At 49.5% G+C, this 25,824-nt stretch overlaps 1 long non-coding RNA gene across 1 annotated transcript; it reads left to right on the top strand.

Moving 5' to 3' along the window:
- Window positions 1-6,775: 6,775 nt before the first annotated feature.
- LOC139186202 (uncharacterized) lies at window positions 6,776-17,854 on the top strand. Its single transcript, XR_011569741.1, has 3 exons — window positions 6,776-7,469; window positions 8,619-8,734; window positions 14,468-17,854. It is a non-coding gene; the product is annotated as an uncharacterized lncRNA (long non-coding RNA).
- Window positions 17,855-25,824: the final 7,970 nt, after the last annotated feature.

Below are 25,824 nucleotides of genomic sequence, written 5' to 3'. Positions count from 1 at the left end.
AGAGGAGTTAAAAACTCATGTGCACACAAGTGCCTGCCCGTGTACATTTATAGCAGCTTTATTAATAATTACCAAAACTTGGAAGCAACCCAGACATCCTTCAGTAGGGGAATGGATAAATAAACTGTGGGACATTCAGACAATGGGATATTATTCAGTAATAAAAAGAAATGAGCTATCAAACCACAGAAAGACATGGAGGAAACTTAAACGCATGTTGTTAAGTGGAAGAAGCCAGTTTGGAAAGGCTGCATCCTGTATGGTTCCAACTGTTTGATATTCAGGAAAGGGCTAACTACAGAGACTGTAAAAAGGTCAGTGGTTGCTGGAGTCTGTCAGGGCCTGGGGATGGAGGTGGCAAGGGATGAAAAGTCAAAGCACAGAGAAGTTTTTGGGCAGTGGCAATACTCTGTATGATACCACAATGGTAGATGCATGTCATTATTATATATAACCGCAGAGTATATAACACCAAGGGTGAATCCCAAGTATAAACTATGGTCTATGGTTGATTGTAATGTGTCAGTACAAGTTCATCACTTGTAACAAATGCACCCCGCTGGTGGGGTTGCAAAGAATCAGACACGACTGAGCGATTAACACACTTCTATATAATCAACAAGGACCTACTATAGAGCACAGGGAACTCTGTTCAGTGTTATGTGGCAGCCTGGATGGGAGGGGTGTTTGGGGGAGAATGAATACATGTATATGTATGGCTGAATCCCTTTACTGTCCACCTGAAACCATCACAACATTGCTAATCAGCTATATTCCAATATGTGTGTTAATCATGCAGTCGTGTCCAATTCTTTGCTACCCTATGGACTATAGCCTTCCAGGCTCCTCTGTCCATGGGATTCTCCAGGCAAGAATACTGGAATGGGTTACCATGCCCTCCTCCAGGGGATCTTCCTGACCCAGGGATCAAACTCGCGTCTCTGATGTCTCCTGCATTGGCAGGCGGGTTCTTTACCACTAGCGCCACCTGGGACGCCCAGACCTCCATCATAGGGGGTATTATTAATAAAGTCAGAGTGGATCTTTAGTGGTCACAGTGAGCATGCCCCTGCCCTAGGATCTAGCGGAGCGTCTAGGACCTGGTGGACACTCAGCAAAAATGAATATAATATAGAGCTATTTTTGGAATCTCTCTCTCCCACTGTCTCTGACCCTTTCTGTCTTTCTCTGCCTCTCTCTCTCCTCTGGCATCCTTCGTGTCTGGAGTCAAAGAGGTGTCCTTTGTCCTTCTGGTCTGGGAGGCAGCGTCAGGGGACAGAGGACACTCTGATGACCACAGCCGGGCCCCAGGGCAAAGCTCCGGTCCACGTGGCCGCGCCAACCCTTTCTGGGCACTGCCTCTGGATATAGTCACTTCTTTGTTGCTACTGTCTGAAACTTCACAAAATTACTCCCTTGGATTCACCCAAAATACTATTTCTCATCCCAAAATAGCTTCTTAACAGCCACGCCAGCAATTTTGACCCCCTGGGCTGTAAATTTCTCCCAAAGTCACAGCATCATGAGAATGAGGGCATTCTTAGATCTCGTGGAGGCCGGTCCCGTGTGCCAAGATGCCTCGGGAGCCAGAGACGAGAGCCACATCCTCAGGTCACACCGAGGTGACTCACGATCAAAGCCAAGCTCAGGGTGTTGGGGGAGAGGCCCAGCCCGAGGGAGGGGCGCCCATCCTCACGGCTGTGGGTCTCCTTCCTCCCTGTTGCCACCTCTGTCCCACCTGAGACATCAGTCCTCCTGATGCTTTCCCAGCCTCAGAGTAAAGCATGGCTCTTCCTCAGAAGTGGAGGTCAGGGAAGGGAAAGGAGATAAGGTCAGGTTTCAGTTGAGAGGCTCAGGGAGGAAGGGTGAATCACACGGGGGCTTTTAACAGGGTTTCCAATGTCTTATCCACGTGCCTGCAGTGAGCAGTGTGGAGTGAGGTTGGCAACCACACCCAAGCACCAAGAGTCCAGCCACCGCCTCCCACAGCTATTTTTACTGTGGGAGCTTTCCTGCCAACACAGTCAGATCCCTTTGAACACGGTTGTGTGTCCTATGCTGCCTCAGCGCTGGGGGTCGAAGGGCGGGGTCGGGGGGTAGGGGTGGAGGGCAGGGGGTGAGGTGGGGGTGGAGAAAAGCCAGGGAAGCTGGGGTGGGCCTGGGACCCAGGGACAGCTGGGATTTGCTCAGGGAGAAGCCCCCTCGGTGGGTGTGAAGTGCTGCCTCCTATGCTTTATTTCAGCATCTCCCCTCCCAAGGTCCTTGCTCTGGGGGTTCAGAAGCGCAAGATCAGATAGAATGCAGGTGAGAAAACTGGGGACCAGAGGGGTTCTCTGTACTTAGTGAAAGTGTTAGTTGCTCAGTCGTATTCTACTCTTTTGCAACTCCATGGACTGTAGCCCACCAGGCTCCTCTGTCCATGGGATTTTCTCAGCAAGAATACTGGAGCAGGTTGCCATTTACTCTTCCAGGGGAATCTTCCCGACCCAGGGGTCGAACCTACGTCCCCCTGCGGCTCCTGTGTTGGCAGGGGGATTCTTTACCACCGAGCAACCTGGGAAGCCCAGAGGGGTTATGTCCAAACCAAAGTCAAATCTGAGCCTTCCGAGCAGTGCGGTCCCACATGGACGGATCCAGCACCATCTCATCACCCCCGTCCCCGGGATGCAGTCTAGTCTGACTCTGGCCCCGAGAAAGGCTCTGGGAGAGTTTAATGTATCAGGAGCCAGGCTTAGTTGAAAGTCACAGACTTAAAGTTCTCCACGGGCCCTTTTGTTGTGTCTCCAACATGGACTGCTGTTGTGTCTCAACAGACACACCATACATACTCGGCTTTGACAGGAAAAGGACTGTTTAAAATAGAACATAAAAGCATAAGAAACGACATTCTGTTCTGGGGGGAGAGAGAGGCCCCTGTGTGGTGGGGACGGGGTCCCGTCCCTACCTGGTAGTTCGATAAGCTCCTCGATCCAAGGCGGAGAGAAGCTCCCGCTAGTCCAGAAAGTGTCAGTCCCTTGCGCAGGCTCCAGATAAATCCGAGTTACATTGAGACAGTTACTAGCCCAGCGTCCACTGCCCCTCTCTCCTCCTGTTTTGATCAGAGGGTTTTAGATCCATCCCTGTTTGTGGGAGAATATTTTTAGTTCTTTCTCTGTCTCAACCGTGCCTCCAAGTGATGCCATCAGTTTAATGAAGGAGAAAAACACCAGTAATGATGCACAGCAAAACCCTCAGTACAAGCCTGCCCCCCGGGGAAAAGAGTGGATTTGGATTTTTATTTTAAACAGTTTATCCAGGGGTTGCTTTAGAATCACCTGGGAAATTTAAAATAATCTCTGTACTCTGGACATTGGGCTCAGGGTTTTGTTTTGTTTTTAACTCTTCAGATGATCCCAAAGAGCCACTGAGTAGAGGACCAGTGACGTGAACCAGTGTTTTTGCAGGTTTCTGTGCATGTGAGTCATCCTGGAGCGCTTCCCTGGTGGCCCAGACTGTAAAGAATCCACCTGTAGTGCAGAAGACCTGGGTTCAGTCTCTGGGTTGGAAAGATCTCCTGGAGAAGGGAATGCAACCCACTCCAGTATTCTTGCCTGGAGAATTCCTTGGACAGAGGAGCCTGGTGGGCTACAGCCCTTGAGGCCCCAAAGAGCTGTAGACGGCTGAGCCGCTAACACGCCTTCACTTTTTTCTGGGCTTCCAAAACCCAGGATGTTCTAGAACAAGAGCACCTGGTGGAACGCAGGGTCCGGTGATTCCCGATCCTGGCTGATCATCAGAATCGCCCAGGAGCTTTCTAAAAATTCATGTATTCCAGGGCTTCACCTCAATAGCCTGTCATTCAGCATATTTTAAAATAGCCGATTTGAGTTCTGGCGGACTCGGTAACCTAGTCCACCCTTAGCCTCACCTCCTGCCCCCTCACACAGACGTTTTATGGAAGAAGAACCCTAGGCATGGGATACTGTCTGATGAATTGACATTTTCCTGCTGTGAGAATTGACTGAGCCAGAAAAATAAAAGCTTGAGTGAGCGATAGGCAGACCTCCTTCCAGGTCACAGCGTTTGGGGAGCCGGGTTCTGGCTGATAAATTCAGGTGCGGTGTCTGCCTTGGCTTTGTTGGCTGACAGGCTAATTTTATGAGACAGTAGGACAATGGTCAGGTACACAGATAGCTAATAAATAAGGAGGCTTGGCCCAGCTGGAAGAGGAGATTTTGTGCTTGTCCAGGGCACCATGCCCACGCACGGGAAAGGGCAGTGACGCCCCTCCCGGCCGCCCACCCCTCCAAGGGAGCTGGATGCGGCCCCGTCACGGTATTCTCTCCTCTTCTGATTCTCCAGGAATCCTCACATCCTTTCAAAGACAGACGGTGACAGTCTTTAAACAAATCCCAGCCAAGTCCTCACCAATGAGTAGAAACACTTCTGCTTATTCCCCAGCGACTTCCGGCAGCCCCCGCACCCCACTCCACCAGCCCCTCATCTGGTCAGGAGGCTCCTGTTCCATCTGCCTGTGTAGATCCAGCTCTGCTCACAACGTGGGAGGGAGGCAGGCTACTCCCAGGCCTGCCCGATGCTTCACACCCAGACCTGGGGCCTGTGCGCCCCCAGCCCTGCCCGAGATCCACTGAAAACACCCCTGAGTAGATCTTGGAGATATGGTCATAGTTTGGTTGTTTTTTTTTTTTTCTGTAAAATGTATTTATTTACTTAGTTTTGGTTGCTCTGGGTCTTCATCAAGCAGGCTTTCTCCAGTTGCAGTGAGCTGGGACTACTCTCTATTTGCACTGCACAGACTTCTCATTGCAGTGGCCTCTCTTATTGCGGAGCACCAACTCTAGGCGCATAGACTCAGTAACTGCAGCTCCTGGGCTCTAGATCACAGGCTTAACAGTTGTAACGCATGGGCCTACTTGCCTGTGGCATGTGGAATCTTCCCGGATCAGGGATGGAACCCGTGTCCCCTGCGTTGGCAGGATTCTTATCCAATGTACTACCAGAGGGATCTACTCATAATTATTAAAGTGATTTTTTTAAACCACTAGACCCTTCCCTGTAAGGATGCTTGATTTTTTTGTGTTGTTGTTAAATTAAGCACATATATTCCATTTTAAGTATTAACCCATATTTAATCATCCATCAATATATTTCCTGAGCACATACAATGCATCAGTAAACACCATATTTGTATAGTTTAATGCCACAGTCCTGCTGGGTAGATATAATGGCTGCATTTTACATAGAAAGAATCTGACGTTCAGAGATCAGATTCGTTGAGATCACACAGCCAGAAAGCCATTTAACTATGGCTTGCAGCCAAATCTCTCTGGCTCCAAAACACCTTCTCCTTCCCCCGAAATATGCCTTCACAATGACAGCCCTTTCTCCTTTCAGAGATGGAGGAAGGCTGCTAATTGTAATTTTTTAAATGAAAGATGTTTTCATTTAAAGAAAAACGAGAAAAGACAGGAGAAAGTCAAGAGAAAAGCATCAACAGAAAGTGGTTTCAACACGTAACAACTTAATATTCATAATTGACCAGCAGACCATAAGTCAGTAAGTTAAAAATTCATCCATCTTAATTCCTCTGAGATGTCTTGTGTGACTCTCCAGTCTAACGAGGGAGCGTGTCCTAACCTTTCACAGACACCGAGCGTCTCCTCTTCTGCATGCCCGGCTGAGTGCCAGGGGCTCCTCCTGTTCTCGCCACCCATTTCTGGGTGGACAGTCGAGCAGGACAACGGAATGATCTGTGTCACATTCATTTCAGAAGGACTTGTACTTCCAGGTGGGCGTCCCAGGTGGCGCTAGTGGTAAAGAGCCCACCTGCCAATGCAGGAAACAACAGACGTGGGTTTGATTCCTGAGTTGGGAAGATGCCCTGGGGAAGGACATGGCAACCCAGTCCAGTATTCTTGCCTGGAGAATCCCATGGACGGAGGAGCCTGGCGGCTTCAGTCCATGGGGTCACAAAGAGGTGGACACGACTGAGGGGCTTGGCACGCTTGCACACATCCTTCCAGGTGGTGGCTTATTTCTTTAAAATAAGCCTTGTATTTTACAGAGAAGCCGCAAAGATGGCGCAGCATTCTCATCGGGTCTCCCTTCATGTCAGTATCTGCGTTATGGCTAATTATAACGTGCAGTCATTTTTATTGATTGACTTTTGGCTGTGCTGGTTCTCCACTGCCGCATGGGGTTTTCTCGAGTTGCGGCAAGTGAGGGTTACTCTTTGTTGCTACGCACGCTTCTCATTCTCGTGGCTTTTCTTGTTGCAGAGCACGGGCTTCAGGAGTTGTGACTCTGGGCTCTAGAGCACAGGCTCAGTAGTTGTAGCGCACGGGCGTCACTGTTCTGCCGCACCTGAGATCTTCCCAGATCAGGGATTGAAGGCACGTCCCCTGCATTGGCAGGAAGCCCTCTCTGGTAATTTTTAAAGTGATTCTTTTCTCTTTCCCTGTGGAGTGTTGTCATGCAGTCACAAGGTGTCTTGGGAGCACTGGCCTTGGTTGCCTTGATTCCTCTGGATCTGAATTTTCAGGGCACAGGGTAGCATAATAGGGTGGGTTGGTGGGGGTTTTCTGGGAGGGTTAAATGGGGCCATCCCAGTGAAAATCGCCAAGATGAAGCCTGGCATGCTTGTTGAGTATGAGCCTTATACTCTGCCTTGGAGCAGCAGTTTGCATCATCCCCCTGCACAGCTGAGCCACACCCTAACGTGTGTTTGTTTAATATACTCTGAGTATTTGTCTTCTTCCTGCTGCCTTCCCTCGTCCTTTCCCCATAAATCCTGTTTGACAAAATCAGGCCAAGGGCAGTTGTTCTCAACAGAGATGGCTTCCTCTTTTGGATTGCATCTTTCAGAGTCTTCAGACAAGCCAGGTGGGCCTGGCCAAGCTGAGGATCGGCCCCCATGCACAGCTCATGCCTCCTGAATTCGCAAGCAGCAGCGGTGAAGCTTGGAACTTGAAGAGATTGCCAAGGTGGTACAGAATTGAAAACGTTTCCTCCTGTGTTACTTGCGGCAGTGGGAGGAAGTGGTGGGGGGCGGGGGGGGGGGGGGCTGCCGCAGGGGGTGGGGAGGGGCTAGAAGGAGAGAAAACAGACATAATTAGAAAGTGTGCGCTCCAGACATTTCCCTCCCCTTCTTGATTTATTTTATGTCCCCTGAGCTGGATGCCAAGCTGGCACACGGGTTTTCAGAAATGAATGGGGTGCTTGAGGCCTCCAGAATGAAAATGACAGTCTTCAAGTGCACACTCGGTGATGGGGGCAGGGGGCGTCTCCTCACACATAGATGCCCTGTGAACAAGAAGCCTCCTCTGTGCTCTCCTCACCTCGCCCACGATGTCCTGGAAGCCAGCAGCTGCCTGAGGGGAACCCGCTTAGGGCTGTGTCTGAGTAATGAGCCTTCTTTTTAAGACCTTCTCTCTTGTTTATCCCAGTCCATTTGGAGGATTCCACTCAATGTGAGTAGCTGCTCAAGCCTTGTTAAAAACAACTGTCCTTATTCCTTAATTAGCACAAGAGAACTTGAGATAAAAAATATTTACATGTGTTGTTTTTTCCTTTCTCTTATTTTTTTTTTTTTTTGGTAAATAGCAAACAGGGTTGTCCTTTGATGCTCGTCTTTCCCTGCATGCCCAATGTTTTAATTGGACCACTCCCTGCATTTCGGATCTTTGGCAGCAGGACTGTGTGGGTGGAAGAGGTCTGGGCTGTCTCCTCCTCAGCCAGGCAGAGCAGACGGCCAAGGGAAGCCGGAGAGAGGTCTTTCTGAAGTGGGAGAAACAAGACACAAAAGAACTGTCACACTCCCACTGGCAACTGACTTTCGAGTCGGATATGAAAGGGATCAGGGCTTCCCCAATGGCTCAGTGGTAAAGAATCCACCTGCAACGCAGGGGCTACAGGAAATGGGAATTTGATCCCTGGGTCAGGAAGATCCCCTGGAGGAAGGCATGGCAACCCACTCCAGTATTCTTGCCTGGAGAATCCCATGGACAGAGGAGCCTGGTGGGCTACAGTCCATGGGGTCACAAAGAGTCAGACACGACGGAAGCAACTTAGCATACACAGGGAACCAAGGTTGTTGCTGTTGCTCAGTTGCTAAGTTGTGTCCCTTTCTGACCCCATGGACTACAGTACACCAGGCTCCCCTGTCCTTCACTATCTCCTGAAATTTGCTCAGATTCATGTCCATCAAGTTCGTGATGCCATCCAGCCATCTCATCCTCTGTCGCCCCCTTCTCCTCCTGCCTTCAATCTTTCCCAGCATCCAGGTCTTTTCCAATGAATCAAGGGTTACACATCAAGATTTTGAAGGGAATTATGGCTATCTTGAAAATGATCATGGATAGAAGGTTCTAGAAATCTAGGTCTCCCCCTCTCCCAACACACTTTGAATATAGCTTGAAAAAAGTCATTGTTTATCATGACCAAAATGTTTCTATCTGCAATCTGTTGAAATGAGAGTTGACCAAAAATCCATAGTGAGATATAGAAGACAGACATATTTCTTGGCACGTACAACCATGGGTATGTGGGAAAGGGCCCTGAGTTTCACCTGTAAGTTGCAAAACACTGATTTGGGTGCCTGCTTCTTCATTCCTTCCCAGCAAATGCGAACTCTGGCAGACTCTTTTGCCCTTTCTTCTCTGAGAGGTGCAGAGTTCCAAAGAGGAGGGTGGAAAAGGAGGACGGTCAAGGATCAAGGTTCAAAGGAAGGACACAGGTGAGAAAAAGAGAGAGTTGGTAAGAACAGCTTCAGCCCAGGAGTCAAGAAATCTGAGTCTGAGTCTGTCATCTGACACTAAACAGCAATAGTAATTTAAATAATACCAGCACTTACTGATGCCGAGCAGGGCCCTGGGGGCTCCCAGGCACAGAGGCCTTTTTGTCCCCCACTTCTTACAGGCAAGACTCCAGCCTCCAAGACCTTCTCTGAGACCCAACAGTCCAGTCAGTTGCTGCTCGTTCCTCCTTCTCACACTTTCAGTAACGTTACTGCATATCAAGTGCCTAATACTCTCAGTATTACCTGGACTTGGAACTTCACCAGCCTGACATAATGAGGGAGGGGGGCGCACTCTTGGGCCCACAAGGATGGGGATGGGGAGGCAGTTCTGGATCTCTGAGAGACCGCCCATGGTCACGCTGATCCCAGAGGCTGATCTGGCATTTGTGGTCGTGATGCTGCCTCGCCTCCCTGGCGCATGAGACCATTAACGCTCGTTCCCTCAGCCTCTGCAAATGAGCTGGCCTCAGCAGATGTTTTCAAAGCTCCTCCCAGGCCTTCCTTCAATCAGTGTCCACCCTACCTTCTCCTCCTACTCGCCCCTTCCTTAAGACGTAATACGAGAAGGTAGCATCCTTGGCTCCTTGAGGCTGCTGGAGAGAAAGAGGAGGTGAGCGTGTAACACCCGACATTGTCTCTTCACACCACTTACTGGGTCCTTTGAGAGGAGCCTTCACATTTCAAGTGAAATATTTGGGTTCATCAGGCCCCGAGCAGAAGACCTCATTGGACATCGCTGTAGGTGAGCACTGAGGTTTAGCAGTGTGGGAGCAACACTGAGATGCCTGGAGAATAAAGCAGCCATGGATGAACCTTGAAGACATTAAGATAAGTGAAATAAACCAGACACAACAGGGCAGATACTGCATGATTCCACTCATAAGAGGTGCCCGCTGCTGCTGCTGCTAAGTCGCTTCAGTCGTGTCCGAGTCTTAGCGACCCCATAGACGGCAGCCCACCAGGCTCCCCCGTCCCTGGGATTCTCCAGGCAAGAACACTGGAGTGGCTTGCCATTTCCTTCTCCAACACATGAAAGTGAAAAGTGAAAGTGAAGTCGCTCAGTCGTATCCGACTCTTAGCGACCCCATGGACTGCAGCCTACCAGGCTCCTCCATCCATGGGATTTTCCAGGCAAGAGTACTAGAGTGGGGTGCCATTGCCTTCTCCCAAGAGGTGCCTAGAGAAGCCGAATTCACAGAGATACAGAGGAGGATGGTGGTTACCAAGCCCTGGGGGAGGAGGAAGCAGAGACTCACGTTTAAAGAGCACAGAGTTCTGGTTTGGGAGGATGAGAAAGTTCTGGAGTGGTGATGGTTGAACCCTGTGAATGTACTTAATACCACTGAACTCCCAGCTTAAAAATGGTTAATGTCATGCTGTGTGCATTTTCCCACAATAAGAAAGAAAATAAATGAACACATCAAAAAGTATCTTATTATTTGTTTGTGATTATATAATATGCGTTTGTTAAAAGAGAAGTATAAAAATCAAGACAAAGCAATTTGCACCATCTAGATTTAACTCTCATTGTGACTTCTATCCAGTCTTTGCTTTGCATCTCTCTATCCATCTAATACGTATACAGAAACTCACATATTTGAGTTCATAATGTATAAGCAGTTACTTTCCCTTAACGCTATATTCTGAGCATTTGTCAAGCAATTAAGATTTACTTGTAAATGTGATGGTGATGGCTGCATCCTAGTTCAGGCATGCTGTAACTTCTGGAGCCCTCTCTCTGTTTTGGACATTAGGTTTTCTGATTCTTTTACTTTGTAAATAGTGTTAATGCAGTCATCCTGGTACACTGGTCTTTGCCTGCCTCTGGTTATTTCCTCCTAGAAATAGAGTTACTGGGTCAAAGCACAGGTTATGTACTTGAAAAACGGTTTCACTGTTTCTGTGCTCGTGCTTGTGAGTACTTTCAGAAGCCCTTTCCCTGTCCTTTGTTCGTCTGGGGACTGTTTGAAGACCCTGGAGTCTCATCCTCTTTTGGTCCATGCTGGCTGAGTGGTCCTCACGTTTCTGCCTCCCGAAAGGCGCCTTTTAGGGGAGATGTGTTTGAATGTTGATCAGACCCTAGACCAAACTTTGAGATCTGAGCAAAGGAGGCCATCTGGGCAAAATCGAAAGAGACAGGGTCTGAGGTTTTGTTTGCGCAAACGTGGCTCATTTCTCACGGGAAGGTGTGAAGTTAGGGTGAAGCACAGCTGCCCCAGCCCCGTTCTGTCCTGGCTGTTCACTAATGCATTCGGTGCACTTCCTGCTCTGAAGGAGCAAGGAAAGTGAAATCTTGCTGAAACTCTTCTGGCTGCTGGTCCACAGAGGGTTAAAAATAGCCTGAACCATATCGCCCTTTGGGCTCCCCCTGCGTTCTGTCACTTTCTCACTCTCAAGTGGCACACACAGACCCACCCCAGTAGAGGACACAGCACATCTCTGGTCCCCAGGTGATTTTTGACTTCAGAAGCCCTTCTTGCATCCTTTGCTCACAGTCGGCTGACTCTTTTTCTCTCACTGTTTCCCGACTTTTCTGTACCTCCCTCCCACTCTTCGCAGCTCAGCTCAAATGTGATTTTCACATAGAAGCTTTTGTGACCCTTTCAGACTAGATCAACACTCCTAACGCTTTTTTCATAGAGCTTTTCACAATTTGTAATTATCCTAATTTGGGTAATCGTCTGGCTGATGTATCGCTTAATGTTTTCATTCAACAAATATTTTTTAAGTGCCTCTGTGGTGTGCCAGGAACTGCACTGTTTGCTGGGGTTACAGGGATGAGCAAAATAGATTTGGTTTCTTTTCTTGTGGAGCTGACAGTCCAGTGGGAAATGTACAAATAAAAATCTGACTGCAATTTTCAACAAGGGCTATAAAGAGAATTGAAGCCGGTACAATGACAGAGATTGATGGAGGGACCCCAGCCGTGGAGTGTCCTGAAGGCCATCCTGAAGACGGAAGAGTGGGAGGAGATAGCTGGGAAGAGTCAGGAAGGAGATGCAAGCAGAAAAGTGTCCGCTGGAATTGGTAACCTGTAGGATGCTGGTGACCCTGACCGTGTTTCTCAGAGGGCAGTTGGTTGAGGAGTGAATGGATGGTGAGGGTTTAAGAACTTCGTACACAGGAAGAGCGTTTGGACCGCACAGGGGAGATAGAAAAATTGAGTAGGTGGAGAGAGATAAGAAGGGCCAAGGGAGAAATTAAAGTTGATTTTCCATATTTTCTTTCTTTCTTTTTTAAAAAATGGTAGGTAGTAGAAGGTGTTTGTAAGCTGTGGGGTGGCTCGGGGGAGGGAGAGACTTAACTATGCTCAGAGAGGCAATAAACGGAGAGCTAAGTCCTTGAGAAGACAAGATGGGATAGTATCCAGAACAGAGATGGATAGATAAGACTTTTATAGGAGAGCCACCTCATCAATTTTTAACACTTTATTATAGAAAATTTCGAATGTATAAAAGCAGAGAGAAGAGTATAATGAAACCCCATATAGCCATCACCCCAGCTTCAACACCTAGCCAATCACAAGTCATCTGGATTCACCCAATTTAGCACCTCTTTCCCAAATTATTTTGAAACAAGTCCAAGACACTAACTTTTCATCGGTAGGGACCTTAGTGGTATCCCTGAAAATAAGAACTTAAAAATTACAACAGTACTATTATCACACTTTAAAAAATTAATGATTTGGGGCTTTCCCGGTGGTCTAGTGGTTGGGAGTCTATCGGCCAAAACGGGGGACACAGGTTCGATCCCTGGTCTGGGAGGATCCCACGTGTCACAAAGCAATTAAGCCCGTGAGCCACAGCTACCGAGCCCACGTGCCCAGAGCCTGTGCTCCAAAGTGAGGGGGCCACCACAGCGAGAGGGGCTCGCACCACAACTAGAGAGGGCCTGTGAGCAGCCAAGAATGAATGAATGTATCTTTCCAAAAAGTTCATGATTTTTTTTAACATCGCCAAATACGCAGTGTTCAAATTTCCCTCTTATATGTTTTTTGGTATTTTATGGATGACTTGTTCAAATCCAGACCACACAAGATGCACGCACCAAGTCCAGCTGATACACTTTTTTAAGTCTCTTTGGACCTCTAGGTCCCCACTTCCTCTTTTTTTCCCCTCTAACATCTGTTAAGAAACCAGGGATTTTGTCCTACAGAATTTCTCACATTCTGGATCTTGCTGATCGCATACCTAAGGCATGATTCTTCTCACTTGTAAATCCTCTGAATGGTTCGTTTACATTCCCATCAAAGGCTTGATCAGATTAAGGTCCTACATTTTTGCTTTTGGAGGGGAGAGAGGCAAGGGACGGGGAAGGCGCTGCTGTGTGCTTCCTCTTCCATCACATGGAGAGGCAAGGCCTGGGTGTCTTGTATCTGGTGATGTTAAGATCGGCCGGCGGGTTTGTTATTATCGGCCTGCTCCACTCACTCTAAAGTTTCTCATCAGCTTTCCGCTGAGTGGTTTTAGCAGTTACTGATGGCCTTTGCCTAGATTCACTATTTCGTGAGGCATTACAACATGATGCTATTCCATCACTCTGTTAGGGGGTGAACTATGCCTCCCCAGATTCATGTGTTGAAATCCTAACCCCCCTCCATATCTCAGAATGGGACGTTTTTGCAAATAGAGTCCACGGGGTCGAACAGAATCAGACACGACTGAGCGACTAACACTTTCACTACACTTGCCCCTCATTCTGGTCAACAGAATCAGGCTGACTGTGGCTCAGAAGAGAAGACGAGGACGAGGGGCAAGGCTGTGGGCAGGTCTGAGCATTGCCAGTTTGGAGAGGGCCCTGCACCCAGCTGTGAGCGGACAAGACCGCTGATCAGCCTCTCAGCTGTGGCCTTCCAGCATCATGGGTGCGTGGTGAGCGGATGTGGACCTGACTGCTCCAGGTGCACGAAAAGTGGGGCTGTCGTCCAAGAAAAGGAAAAACAAAATCTATCTGATTGTACAACAAAAAAGGAAAGCTTCTTTGACTTTCAAGGGCTCTTCTCACTCTGGCCCCACCAGACACTCGGTCTCCTTAGTAACTTGAAAGGGCTGGAGCACGTGGTCGCCAAGCAAATCCAGCCCCAACATGCTGTGACACTGATTCTAAAACCATTGGAAAATACACCCATACGTATGTACGTATGTACAGATATAGTTTTTCTTTGTAAAGTAGGCCAATTAGTGCCTTTCAAACTCGTAGAAAAAGTACAAAAACAAAAATGTTTTAAGTGGCCAGATGGCTCTTAGCACACTGCAGGGATGCCCCATGGCCTGGTGGAAAGAGCCATAAGCAAAAACGCACATATCTGGGTTCTAGCACCATCTCTTAGACCAAGCAATTCTGGATTATTAAGCATGTGACTTGACATGCCTGACTCTCATATTCCTCACCTACAAATTTTTTAAAAGTTGGATTACAAGAGCTCTGAGGTGAGTCACTAGTGGTTTTATCCGTAAGTAGGACCTGCTGCAATCTTCTCCATCACCCCTCCTGCAAGGTTAGAGAGTGATGGGCGACCCACCATCCGAGCACCTGAGTTCTGCAGGTGCCAAGTGATGTGGGTGGGCATGAGCCAGGACCCACGGGTGGTGCACAGAAGGGGAGGTCCCTACCCACCTTCAGGAGCTTTTATGTTGACGTTATTGATTTTATTTTATTTAATTCATGTAGGAGCCAGTTCCTGCCTCAAAGTCAAGTGTCACGGAAGAAGGAAACCATGCCACGGGGGCAAAGGACCGGAGAGACCCAGCGTCTCTCTCGACTCCCAGTGCCTCCTGCCCCAGCTGGACAAGTCCCTGAGAGTCTGCTTTCTCGGATGGAGCTGAAATTATTTTAAAAATGCCCTGCTCCAAGGGGGGAGTCGATGCCGCTGACAGTGAAACACACACAAGTCTGGAAACGGGAATTTAGAGAAAAGGTTTGGAATTTTCAAGTAAAACGTAGAAAAGAATAAACAGGACAAAGAAGAGGGGACAAGGAGGGAGCCGAGACCCCAGAAAGCAACAGGAGGAGGCAGGGAGAGAGGTTCTGAGAACGGGGAGCAGCTCCAGGTGGGCCGAGCCTAGAGCAGCCAGCCTGGCCTTGTCCGCCTGAGCCCAGTGAAAGGCCCTAAGCAACTGCACTGTCTTGAAACCCTACAAGCAGGTGACGGGAGAAGGGAGTGGGACTTGGGCTCACTCCCCAGACCCCACTGCTGACGGAAACCAGGGTGGAGGAGATGCTTGGAGCAGGGGCTGGGGGAAACCTCAGCCTTTCCCAGCTCAGTCACTCTTTTGTCCCACCCAGAGAAACAGCTCCCTTGTCATCAGCTTTGATGTGCATTATTTAAAAAAAAAAAAAAGACTTTAAAATACTATTTTTACCCGCAGCACATTTTTTTTCTTCCAAAGGAACAAAAGGATCACAACCCACTCGCTCCTCAAACTGGCAGCCCTGAGCCAAGGCAGGGCTAGGATTTGCATAGGGAGGGAGCTCCAGCCTCCCATTCCCGCCCTTCCTCATTCCCACAGAAAGGAAACCTAGAGGAACGCCATGGGCTTGCTCTTGACGCCCTCCTGAAACACACGAGCAGGAATAGGAGGAAATGATAAATGAGAGGACTTCACAGCCAGTGTGATCGTCAGTAGTACTTTTGGCCATTAATAGTTAGTGTTATAGTCCTGAGAAAGGAAGGGGTCCCTCTCTGTCTCTCCTCTCTCCGTCTCTCTGTCTCCCTTATACACAATTGCACACACAGACACAGCCTGGCAGCCAGGTTTTTTTCTACCACAAAGAAATTTTGTTCTTTCACATTTTGTATTTCCAATGTCCCTTAACATTTCAGCTAATTAAGTATTTCTGGGTCATTTGATAGTTCAGGAAAAGCTGAAACATACACTCACTGTTTGCATTTTTCTCTTCCTCCAAACAGCTAGCACTTAGGGGTCCTATTCAGTAACATCCATTTGGGGTTCTCCCTGTTTGCCCGTGTGACAGGACAGGTCAGAGCTGGGCCATGAAGGACTTACCTCTGATGTGTACATGTATAAGAGGGTTGTTTACATATATATAGATGGGGGGTGCGTTTAAGGAAAAAAAAATCTGGCAACAAGAACCCTCAGTCTATCTAAACTTTCTGAATTTCTCTTAAAATGGAAAATATGAAGAGTATTACTCATACGACTCTTTATAGAAGTGGAAGACAAAGGGGAAGTAGATGATTCATTGCAATACCAGAGACAAAGCACAAACCAGAGGTAAAATGACTTCTCCGCTCAGGCCTTTGAGCTTTGGGTGAAGGACTTGGTGTCTGCATGTGGGACCTGCACGGACTACTCAGTGACCCCCTCACTGCTCTCCCGTTCCCACCCCACCCTGAGCCCTACTGACCTAGGATGCCTTGGAAGGTGCCTGCCTGGGACCTGGCACACGACCGATAGGGCATCTTGGCTCTGTGTGGGGTGGGTGTTCCTGACACATTGAGCACGTGTACTCAGTGGCTCAGTCGACTCTTTGTGACCCCATGGACCCTAGCCCACCAGGCTCCTCTGTCTATGGGATTTCCCAGGCAAGAATACTAGAGCAGGTTGCCATTTCCTCCTCCAGGGGAGTCTACCCACCCAGGGATCGAACCTGCATCTCTTACATCTCCTGCATTGACATGCGGGTTCTTTACCACTGCACCACCTGGGGAGTCCACTGGGAGGTCCTCTCAAAGGTCACAGGAACGGGGGGCTGTCACCTGCTCAAGGTCATGCTCTCCATTACCACTTTCCTCCAGGCGTCACCATGGTCTTGCCCATCAGAGGCCTTGAGGCCATGTGGACAGGGCCTGGGTGAGTTCCTGAAACATCCTGGCCCTCAAATCCACACAGTACTTATGCACAGAGAAACAAGAGAGGCACTGAAAATTCATGACCAAAAGAAGTACGGATACGGCTTAAGGAAAACCCATTATTGGAGATTTGCTGCAGAGGAAACAATAAATCAAAGTAATGATCCTTAGAGCAGGCACCCGATAACATTTTTTTGTAAAGATAAGCCAGCCTATCTTAAAGAAGGATATTAAACAGATCCGTCAACCCTGGGCAAACTAGGTTTGCTAAATAAACTGACAATTAATAGATAGCCTGGAAGATAAACACCATTTAGGGAAGAGTTGCTAAAAGGCTGGTGTGTTTAAAGGTGGTGTTTACTTTAGGAAAGAGAAAATGAAGTTGAAAGATCAAGTACCAGATAGAAAACACATCTCCCACACTCCGGCCCCAAGTGTCAGATTCTGAACTGATGCCCTGCCTCTTAGAGCTGAAATCCTGCTTTGTCAATCACTTTACCAGAAAAAATCACCTCTCTGTGAAAGTCTGGGTTTCAGACCCACTTGACAGTCTAGTAGTCAAGACTGTGGATCCAACACAAGGGGTGTGAGTTCGATCCCTGGTTGGAAGACTAATATCCCATGGCCCAGCCAAAAGAATAAATAAATAAAAATAAAAAGGCAATCTCTCTTAAAAAAAATATATTGCCCAGAGCACTGGCTGTGTATTCATATGTCTGGTGTTTAGAGGGTTAACCCATTTTTCAGTGTTTTTATTTTAAATGCAGCAAGGTCCTTTTTTTTAAGTTGAGATAACTTTCCAAACACATAATAGACACCTGGAAAGATGGTATATTACTACAAAATAATGTAATTTAAAGCAGTCTCCTAGGAACACACCCATACATCTGAAGACTTGCTTATTGCTATTTGTTCACAACCAAAGACAGGGCAGAAGCTTGAGATCAAACTCAGATTCATCACCCCACTTACTAACTGTGGTTTTGGTTTGTAAATCTGTCCCCGATGCTAATTGTTGAAATAGGAGCTTCTTGTTTTGATGATTTCTGATCAGGAACTGCAAAGTTTCACAGCGATATTCTGATTTCTGTGTCTCTTCCTGGTGTTCTGGGGTGAAGCCGTGGGTGGGGGCGCCCCTCTCCCCCACAAGCAGGTGGAGTGCACCCTGACACAACAGGGTGATCACCCCATCGCTCCACTGGCCGAACCTCCCCGTCACCACATCTCGGCCTCACGTTCCTAGAAGGGCTCTTGACATGAAATTACTTTTCGTCATCATGGTCTCCATGCCAACTCGGGCTCCGCAGGCCCCCAAGGGCCACGAGAGTACTGCAGAGGGTAGGCGGACCACATCTTAATCCTCCTGGGTCTCCATCCATCTTCCCAAGCACTCAAGTGATGGCTGCTCTCCTCTGCCCCTCTAGCATCTTCTTTTCCGGCAGAATTAGACGGCAGGAGTGGGTAGAGGAAGGGAGTCTCTCCCCTTCTCAGCTTCAGTCTCTTTCCAAGTCTCCGAGACCTACCTATGAACACCTGAGGCCAGGTCGGGAAAGGGGTCGCTATTTCTTCCACTTTTGCACCATTGCCCAGGAGCGGCTCCCTGTGATATTCCAGACAAGCGGTGTCCCTTGCTACTCCCTGCTTTGGCCTTCACTCTCTTTGTGGTCTGGTGGCTGTCCTTGACTGTTGCCTCCATCCTGGGTGGCCACACTCTCTGCCTGACTCCCACCCAGAGGTGGTGCCCTCTGGGGTGGTAGTTTTTCTAACCCCTTCCCTATGGGCACCTTTGCAAATTGTCCCCATCCTAACACACAGGTCTTGAACTTGCCTTGGGGTTCTTGCCGCTGTGCTCTCCCTTGGAGGGGACTCCGTGTCATTTTTCTGGAATTTATCCAGAAGTTAAATATGTCAGCACCACTCAGGGGATGTGACCTTTCCTGCCAGCTCTCTGGTACCGGCTGTTTCTCTGAAGCTGGGTGGGTTCCCTTGATTCAGCCTGATGGGTGGGTGGTCTCACTTGCCCCTTGTCTGCTCTGTGGAATGGCGAGTCACGGGGCTGGAGCCATGGCAACCCCTAGCCTTCAGCTAGGACATCCCATCTAAGGACACATCAGTGCAGCCTGGGACAGGGCAGTAAAGGCCCAGTCATCTGGCCCTTTGAGAGGTCGAGCTCCTGGCTGTACGCATGTGTGCATGCTAAGTTGCTTCAGTTGTGTTCTACTCTTTGCAACTCAGTGGATCTGTGGGATTCTCTATGGTGGGTTGCCATGCCCTCCTACGGAGGATCTTCCCGACCCAGGGATCGAACCTAGGTCTCCTGCATTGCAGGCAGATTCTTTACCGTCTGAGCCACCAGGGAAGCCCCCCTGGCTGTATGAACCCCTCCCAATGTCTGAATAGCCACACATGGGGATGTTCTGAGACCCACCGACAAGGGGCTGCAGGTGTGGGCACCTGGCCAGCGCAGTCCACTTGCCAAGCTCCTCCAAAAGCACTTCCTCTCGCAGGTTAGCATTCAGGCTTGGTCCTTGGGGTGTTCTGATGCTGCCGAGCCTTTTCGTACCCTCTCCTCATTAGAACATGCTCTTTCTCTCTATTGTGAGAGAGAGAATATAGCAGTGTTCTGAGTAATAGCGGGGCAGTCACTGTTGTCCTTGGCAACAGAGCTGTGCTAGGATGCGCCGTTTGGTAAACAAAGTGGGTCTGACTCCTGTGGGTGTGGGCGCCTGGCGCCGGGGGCAGGGGTGGCCGGGGTGAGGGTACGGCCTCTCGTGGAATCTTTGCTAGATTCCCCTCTCCCAGTGGACCTGAATCTCTGCATGGGAACTTGACCTGCATTCATAGAGGAAGAACCCGAGTAGATGCCGGGAGAGCACTCGCTACTGTGGAAGAGAAGGGAAGGAACTGGCTAAAGGCCCAGTTCAGGCCTTACGTGCATCCTCTGTGTTACCATGCAGTCCTCCCAACAGCCCTTGTGGTGGATGAGCTTACCCCACCTCACAGAGGAGGAGCCTGAGGCTCAGGGAGAATCCAGCTGAGGGTCCAAGGGTTAGGGGGCCGGCTCTGCACCTCGCAGCTGTGTGACGTGGGACAGCCCCGTGGGGGGACAGCCCAGAGGGGATTAGAGGCAGGCCCGTTAACTCCAATGACATCCCACTGCGTCCTAAACTGAGATGCTTCCAGGGCCTCTTCTGTGCTTCCTCCTCCTGCAGGAACCAAGGCTCCAAACAGAGGAGGGGTCTCCAAGGGCACCTGGCTTCAGGTCCAGTTCTTCTCAAGGGGTGGGAAGATACTTGGCTCAGCATGTTGCTTGCTGACACTGAAACTTACAACGGGAGGTGGGGAGTATCTATGAGTGAGGATTTTGTAAAAACGAATTTGATTTTTAACAGGGACTTCTAACCCCAGGTGTGGCCAAGGGGAGGTTTAAAAGATAGGAAGGTGGACATGGCCGTGGACGCTGTGAACCTGGCGGAACATGCAGGCCACTGGAGTCACGTCACAGCCCTGAGTGTGTCTGTGAAATGTGCAGAAATCCCAGGTCGAGTGGGAGACTGTCCTCCACCAGGGCCTGGGCACCCCGGCTCAGGACAAAAGCAGTCCAGCCAGAAACGGCAGGACCCATGCAGGAAAAGGCAGAGATTTCATCCTACCCCCAGAATTCTACTTTGTCTGTTTTCTGGCAGAGTGACCATATGCAGAGTTTACCCCAGGAAGGAAGGGAAGGGGCCCCTTGGGCAGACTCAGCAGCAGAGCCTCTGCCGGGGTTTCTCAACACCAAGAGCCCAGTGCAGACTCTCAGAGGAGTCCAAGTGGTGGGGGGCCCACAGTGGGCTTCTCTGCATGTTTGGAATCCCCTCAGTTCCTACCATACTAAGGCTCACGGGTAGGGGACCTCCTGGAGCAGCCGCAAGCACATGGGCTTTGATGGTCACGGCGGTGGCTTGAGCCAAGCTTACAGCCACCAGTGGGGTTTGGTGGTGGTTTAGTCACTAAGTCATGTCTGACCCTTTGACCCCATGGATTTTTGCCTGCCAAGCTCTTCTGTCAATGGAATTCTCTAGGCTTTGGTTTCTCCAAGTGTAAAAAGGGGAACAATGGAACCAGGTGGCCCCACGTGAGTGGGATGGAAGAGAGTTTAATCAGATTCTTTTGCCAAGATGTGTGTAGGGTGGTGGGGCATTCAGTTCAGGGCTTGGAGATCCAAGGAGGCCAAGGTTAGCAGGGTGGGCACCTGGAGAGAGAGTCGGGAGGGGACACGCCCCCTGCCCCTCCCAGCCCCAGAGGGAGGGGACCACACACGCTGGCCCCGCCTCCCACCCACCTGACCTTATCCACTCCTCCCAGAGGCCAAAGGAGTGGCTTGGGCTAGCATATCTGTGCCAGAAAGGACTTCCCTTGTGGCACAGTATTAAAGAATCCTCCTGCAATGAAGGAGATGTGGGTTCAATCCCTGGGTTGGGAAGATCCCCTGGAGTAGAAAATGGCAACCCCCTGCAGTATTCTTGCCTGAAAAATCCCAAGGACAGAGGAGCCTGGTGGGCTAAAAGAGTTGGACACAACTGAGCGGTTAAGCAACGAAGTGCCAGGAACTGTACTCCGAAGGGAGGCTACCACGGAATGCACCCACAAGTGTGGGAGTGGGAGGGGCAGGTACAGAGGGAGGGCAGGGAAGAAAAAGGAGGGAGTGTTTTACCCATTGTCTTTGCTGGTCTATTGATTCAAACCTCAAAAAGGAAAGAGGAAAAACACCTGAGGCAATAATAGCCCAGAGCAATATCAGTATTGATGTCAGTTTTATTTTTAAATAGGCGTAAATAGAATCAAGGATGCTCGTTTCTGGAATTTTCTATGTGAGCCTGTCAGAGATGATAGCAACTAGGGCGCCGGTTGATACCCAGCAAGCCTTAGATGAGATTCAGTGCTGAAAACATTTTCTGCCTTTAGCACATGCTGATAATTGGGATACTTTGGTGTAGCTAGAATTCCTCTCTCCGCCCCATTTCTTTTATACTGATTTTTAAAATTCGACTTCAGAATTGGACAGAAAATGCATCTCAACCAATGTGATGCCTTTGAAAACAATTGCAAACCACTCGACAGGGAGATGTATAATTCAAGCCACTACTGAATTATATGCCTAGAAGCCAACAAAGTAAGTATTTGTTGCTAAGGGAATTAATTAGTTAATTTTTATAAAGCGCTTTAAAGGTGAGAAATGCTCTATAAATGTAAAGTATTATTAATATCACCAGTAGTTCTACTGCTTTTATATTATGTAGGAAGACTTGTTCCCTAGCCGGGTTGTGGATTCTTATGGTGAAAATGAAAAGGAGGAAAAATAACAGCAAGAACGTACACAAGAAGGTGACCCGCTGGCTTTTGTTTATTTTACAGTAATTTCCACAATGAAGGAGGCTTTCCTGACACCTCTTCCAAACCACAATCATGTGTTTCACAATTCTGTTTAGTTTATATGTTGGCATCACATTCCCCTGCCCTCTCCATCAGTCCCGCTTTCTTGGGCAAGTGGGTGGAGTTTGGGAAAACTGGGTCTTGCAGAAGGAGAGGCAGCTGTGGTCTCCCTCTGAGTGTCAGGCTGAGAGGAAAGGACGTACAAAGTGTCCAGCTTGGGGGGTAAGAGGTAGGGGGGTGCGTTGGTCCTCCTCACCCAAAAGTCTGGTTGGTGTGCCACTGAGGTCTTTGGGGCTGGCTGGTTGGGGTGGTTTGCTCACTGTGATACATAATGCATCGAGGGGTCTGGTGACGGCGTCACCAGGTGTGACCCAGATAATTCTAAAGTGCTTTAGGACATGAATCACTTTTATTGACATAGTAGCTAAGGTGGGTGCACTAGAGGCGGGTGGCCTTCCCTGGGAGCCTTTGGTTACATCATGTGCCAGTTTAAACACTAAAGTGTTGAGTCAAGGGGCCTGGGGACCTAGGGAGGCACCAATGGGAGAAGGCAGAGCCCTGGAAGGTTCTCAGGAAGATATATGTTCAGCAGTAAGTGCTGACCACCTGTAATTCTGGACAATGCCCCTGGAGTGGAGGACAAAACAGGATCGGCCAGGCCAGAGGTGACTGCATCTCTTTGCCATGGGTCCAGGCACTTCTTCATCAAGCACGTATGATGGGCCTCTTCAGGTGTGGATCTCCAAGCTACATACTTTGTGAGACTCAGAGGGAAGTGGGAGAAAGGCATGCGTGAAAATAATAAGGTCAGGAATAAGCAAGGTGAGCCGCTGATGGGAAGCAGAGACAGGACAGAGGATGGGATGGGTCCAGTATGGAGCTAACTTCTCCAGTCTCCAAGAGAGGTCTCAGCTGATACAGACCTGCGCACGACTCACACACCAGGTTCTGGGCATCCGTTTTGGCAGCTGGAAAACAGACCACATAAGAAGTCATGTGACCAAGCGTCAGCAATTTATTCCACGTTTTGTGAATTCAGCTGCACTTCTCTTTAGTCCTGCTCTTCTGGGTTTTACATGGACCCAGTGAAAGGTGCTTCCTGGTGTCTCAGATGATAAAGAAATCTGCCTGCAACACAGGAGACCCAGGTTCAATCCCTGGGTCGGGAAGATCCCCTGGAGAAGGGAAAGGTTACCCACTCCAGTATTCTTCCTGGAGAATCCCATGGACAGAGGAGCCTGGCGGGCTATGGACACGACTAAATGACTAACACTTGCACTTTTCACACAATGAAAGGTGCTGTTTCAGGAAACGTGAAGGATTCAGCATCTTCACCAATAAAGCCATTTTCAAATACTGGGATTATTCCCCTAGTCTAACTGCTGCAAGACAGCCGCACGAAGCACGGTGTCCCCACAGAAGGCAGAGCCCTCCCGCTGTCTTTGGTTCTGGGCTGAGCACTGAAGCTGCTCCTGTGAATGCTTCCTGTCCATTCATTCTCCAAGGCTCTGCATTTCTGGAACAGGTGGAAAGACCCACACAATGACACCTGCAATCCCCTTGTCTTAGGATATTTAGCTATCACGTGTGACATGCAGTATCTGTGTCATTGTAAACATCAGCTTCATGGCAGGAATACTGGAATCTGGGAGAAGCCCAGGTACCAAGATGCTGACGTGAATGTCAGGAGGAGATGGGAAGGGATTTGCCAGAGGCGAATACCTCCCAGAAAAAACAAAGTGATGGCAAACCCACCGTTCCCTCCCGTGTTGATGAGACTCTGCACTCTTCCATCGTGGGAAGATGGTCCTGAGGGTGCCACGAAGGCAGAAACCAGGAGGAGATCATTAAACGGGAAGCGTATCAGCCACCTTCAGGTCATCCGTTTTGGAGCTAGGCTGGAATCATCTATGCTCTAGTCCCCTGATTCCTAAGGTGTCAGCTGCACATCATACCGTCAGGAAAGCTATCATGAATCCAGCAAGGCAGACAGACCTTCATTTTCTTGTGGGATAACCCAGAACCCAAAAGGGACATGGCTGCTGAAAAAGGAGCCCCGGCAACAATGTCCATCTGTCAGTCTTCCTCACCTCTGCCTCTCTCCCTTCTGTTTCCTGGTGTGCATTTCAGCAAAGCAAACAAAGAAGACTGTCAGGAGAGACCATGTAGCAGTGGAAACAGGTTTTGCATTGTGCATGCCTGTGTGCTTGTGTATCTGCATGCATGCCTGTGCAGTGCATGTGCCTCTGAGTGTGCACACGCATGGTCACCCCCGCACCAAGGGCTGCAGGCGCCCGGGTGCCCGCCCCACCTGCCGGCCCGGCTGCGTTTGCCACTAGCAACCTGCTTGCCACTGGGTTTTTTGACGGCTTTTTATTTCCACTGCCTTCGTTGTCATTGTTTCATATTTTTCTACCTAGGTTTGCTCCCCATAGTGAGCTTATACATGGCTCGAAAACAAAGGCCATATCGTATTTCGTACGTGATTTTGAAGCAGAGCCTCGGGATCTTTGTTCAGACTCCCCCCACTGCCCGGTGACTGCAGCTCCGCCACCTCTTCGTGGCTCCCGGAGTGATAACTGGGCCTGTCCGTGGACCATCTCGGAGGGTCCAGACCCCAGCAGCCAGCCATCTGTAGGGGGACAATTTTTGGCAGTAATGCCCCCCAGATGGAATGCACCAAGCCCCTCTCCTGACAGGGTCTGGGACTTCAGTCTGAGCATGTTGGATGCTCCCTGCCTCCGTTCCCCCAGGCGACACGCAGGGGCCACTGTGCTGCCCCTTCTCCCTTCCCCAGCTCCATTTTTCACCTCTCCCTACTGCTCTGTGCCTGGATGCCATCCCTAAAGTCTGTACCCTGTGGGCACTGTGGTCCTCTGGCTGCCAAGTGAGTTCAGGCCTGGGAGACAGAGTGGGAGGAGAGAGGAGGTCAAGGCATTTGCCAAAAGCACCCCCCTCACTCCCCACTAATATTCTGCCCCACCTGAGGAGAGCCTGGCAGAGGCTGGACTCTTTTCAGGGTCCACCTCCTGTAGGGTGACCCTCCCAGCAGAATGGTCCTGTGGGCTGCAGTCCTCCCTTGCCCCTTGGGCTGGGGTGGTCGTGGCTCCTCCTGTTACTACTGCCCTGGGGGTCTAAACATCCCTGTCTGGTCCCCTTAACCCCGCCCACCCTTAGTGAAGAGTCCTCCCCTTAAACTTTGCTCAGATGAATCTTTTTAAAGCACCCTCTCTTCTCCCCTGGACGGCAAGGATATCAAATCAGTCCATCCTAAAGACAATCAACCCTGAATATCCATGGGAAGGACTGATGCTGAAGCTGAAACTCTAATCCTTTGGCCACCTGATGCAAAGAGCCAACTCATTGGAAGAGATCCTGATGCTAGGGAAGATTGAAGGCTGGAGGAGAAGGGGACAATAGAGGATGGTTGGATGTTATCACCGACTCAATGGACATGAGTCTGAGCAAACTCCAGGTGACTGTGAAGAACAGGGAAGCCTGGCATGCTGCAGTCCATGGGGTTGCAAAGAGTCGGACCCCAACTGAGCGACTGAAGGACAACAGCTCTTCTCCGTACCCACCCTCCAAGTTAATAATCAAGCCACACAAACTGTGAGCCCCCCGGGGGCAGGGCTCTACCTGATTCCTTGCTGGGTTTAGCAGGTAGGTCACCAAGGGTAACCTGGTGCTAAACAAACAATGGATGCGGAGTGGGTAAATCGCATGTATGAAGGTTTGGTAACCATAAGGAGTCCGTGATGTCTGAGAACGAAATATTAATAATAGAAGCCCAGAGGTG

The sequence above is a fragment of the Bos indicus genome, chromosome 12 (genome assembly GCF_029378745.1).
Source record: "Bos indicus isolate NIAB-ARS_2022 breed Sahiwal x Tharparkar chromosome 12, NIAB-ARS_B.indTharparkar_mat_pri_1.0, whole genome shotgun sequence".
NCBI classification, from domain to species: domain Eukaryota; kingdom Metazoa; phylum Chordata; class Mammalia; order Artiodactyla; family Bovidae; genus Bos; species Bos indicus.
Note: the sequence above shows the minus strand (reverse complement) of the source record. Positions and strands in the feature narration are given on the sequence as shown.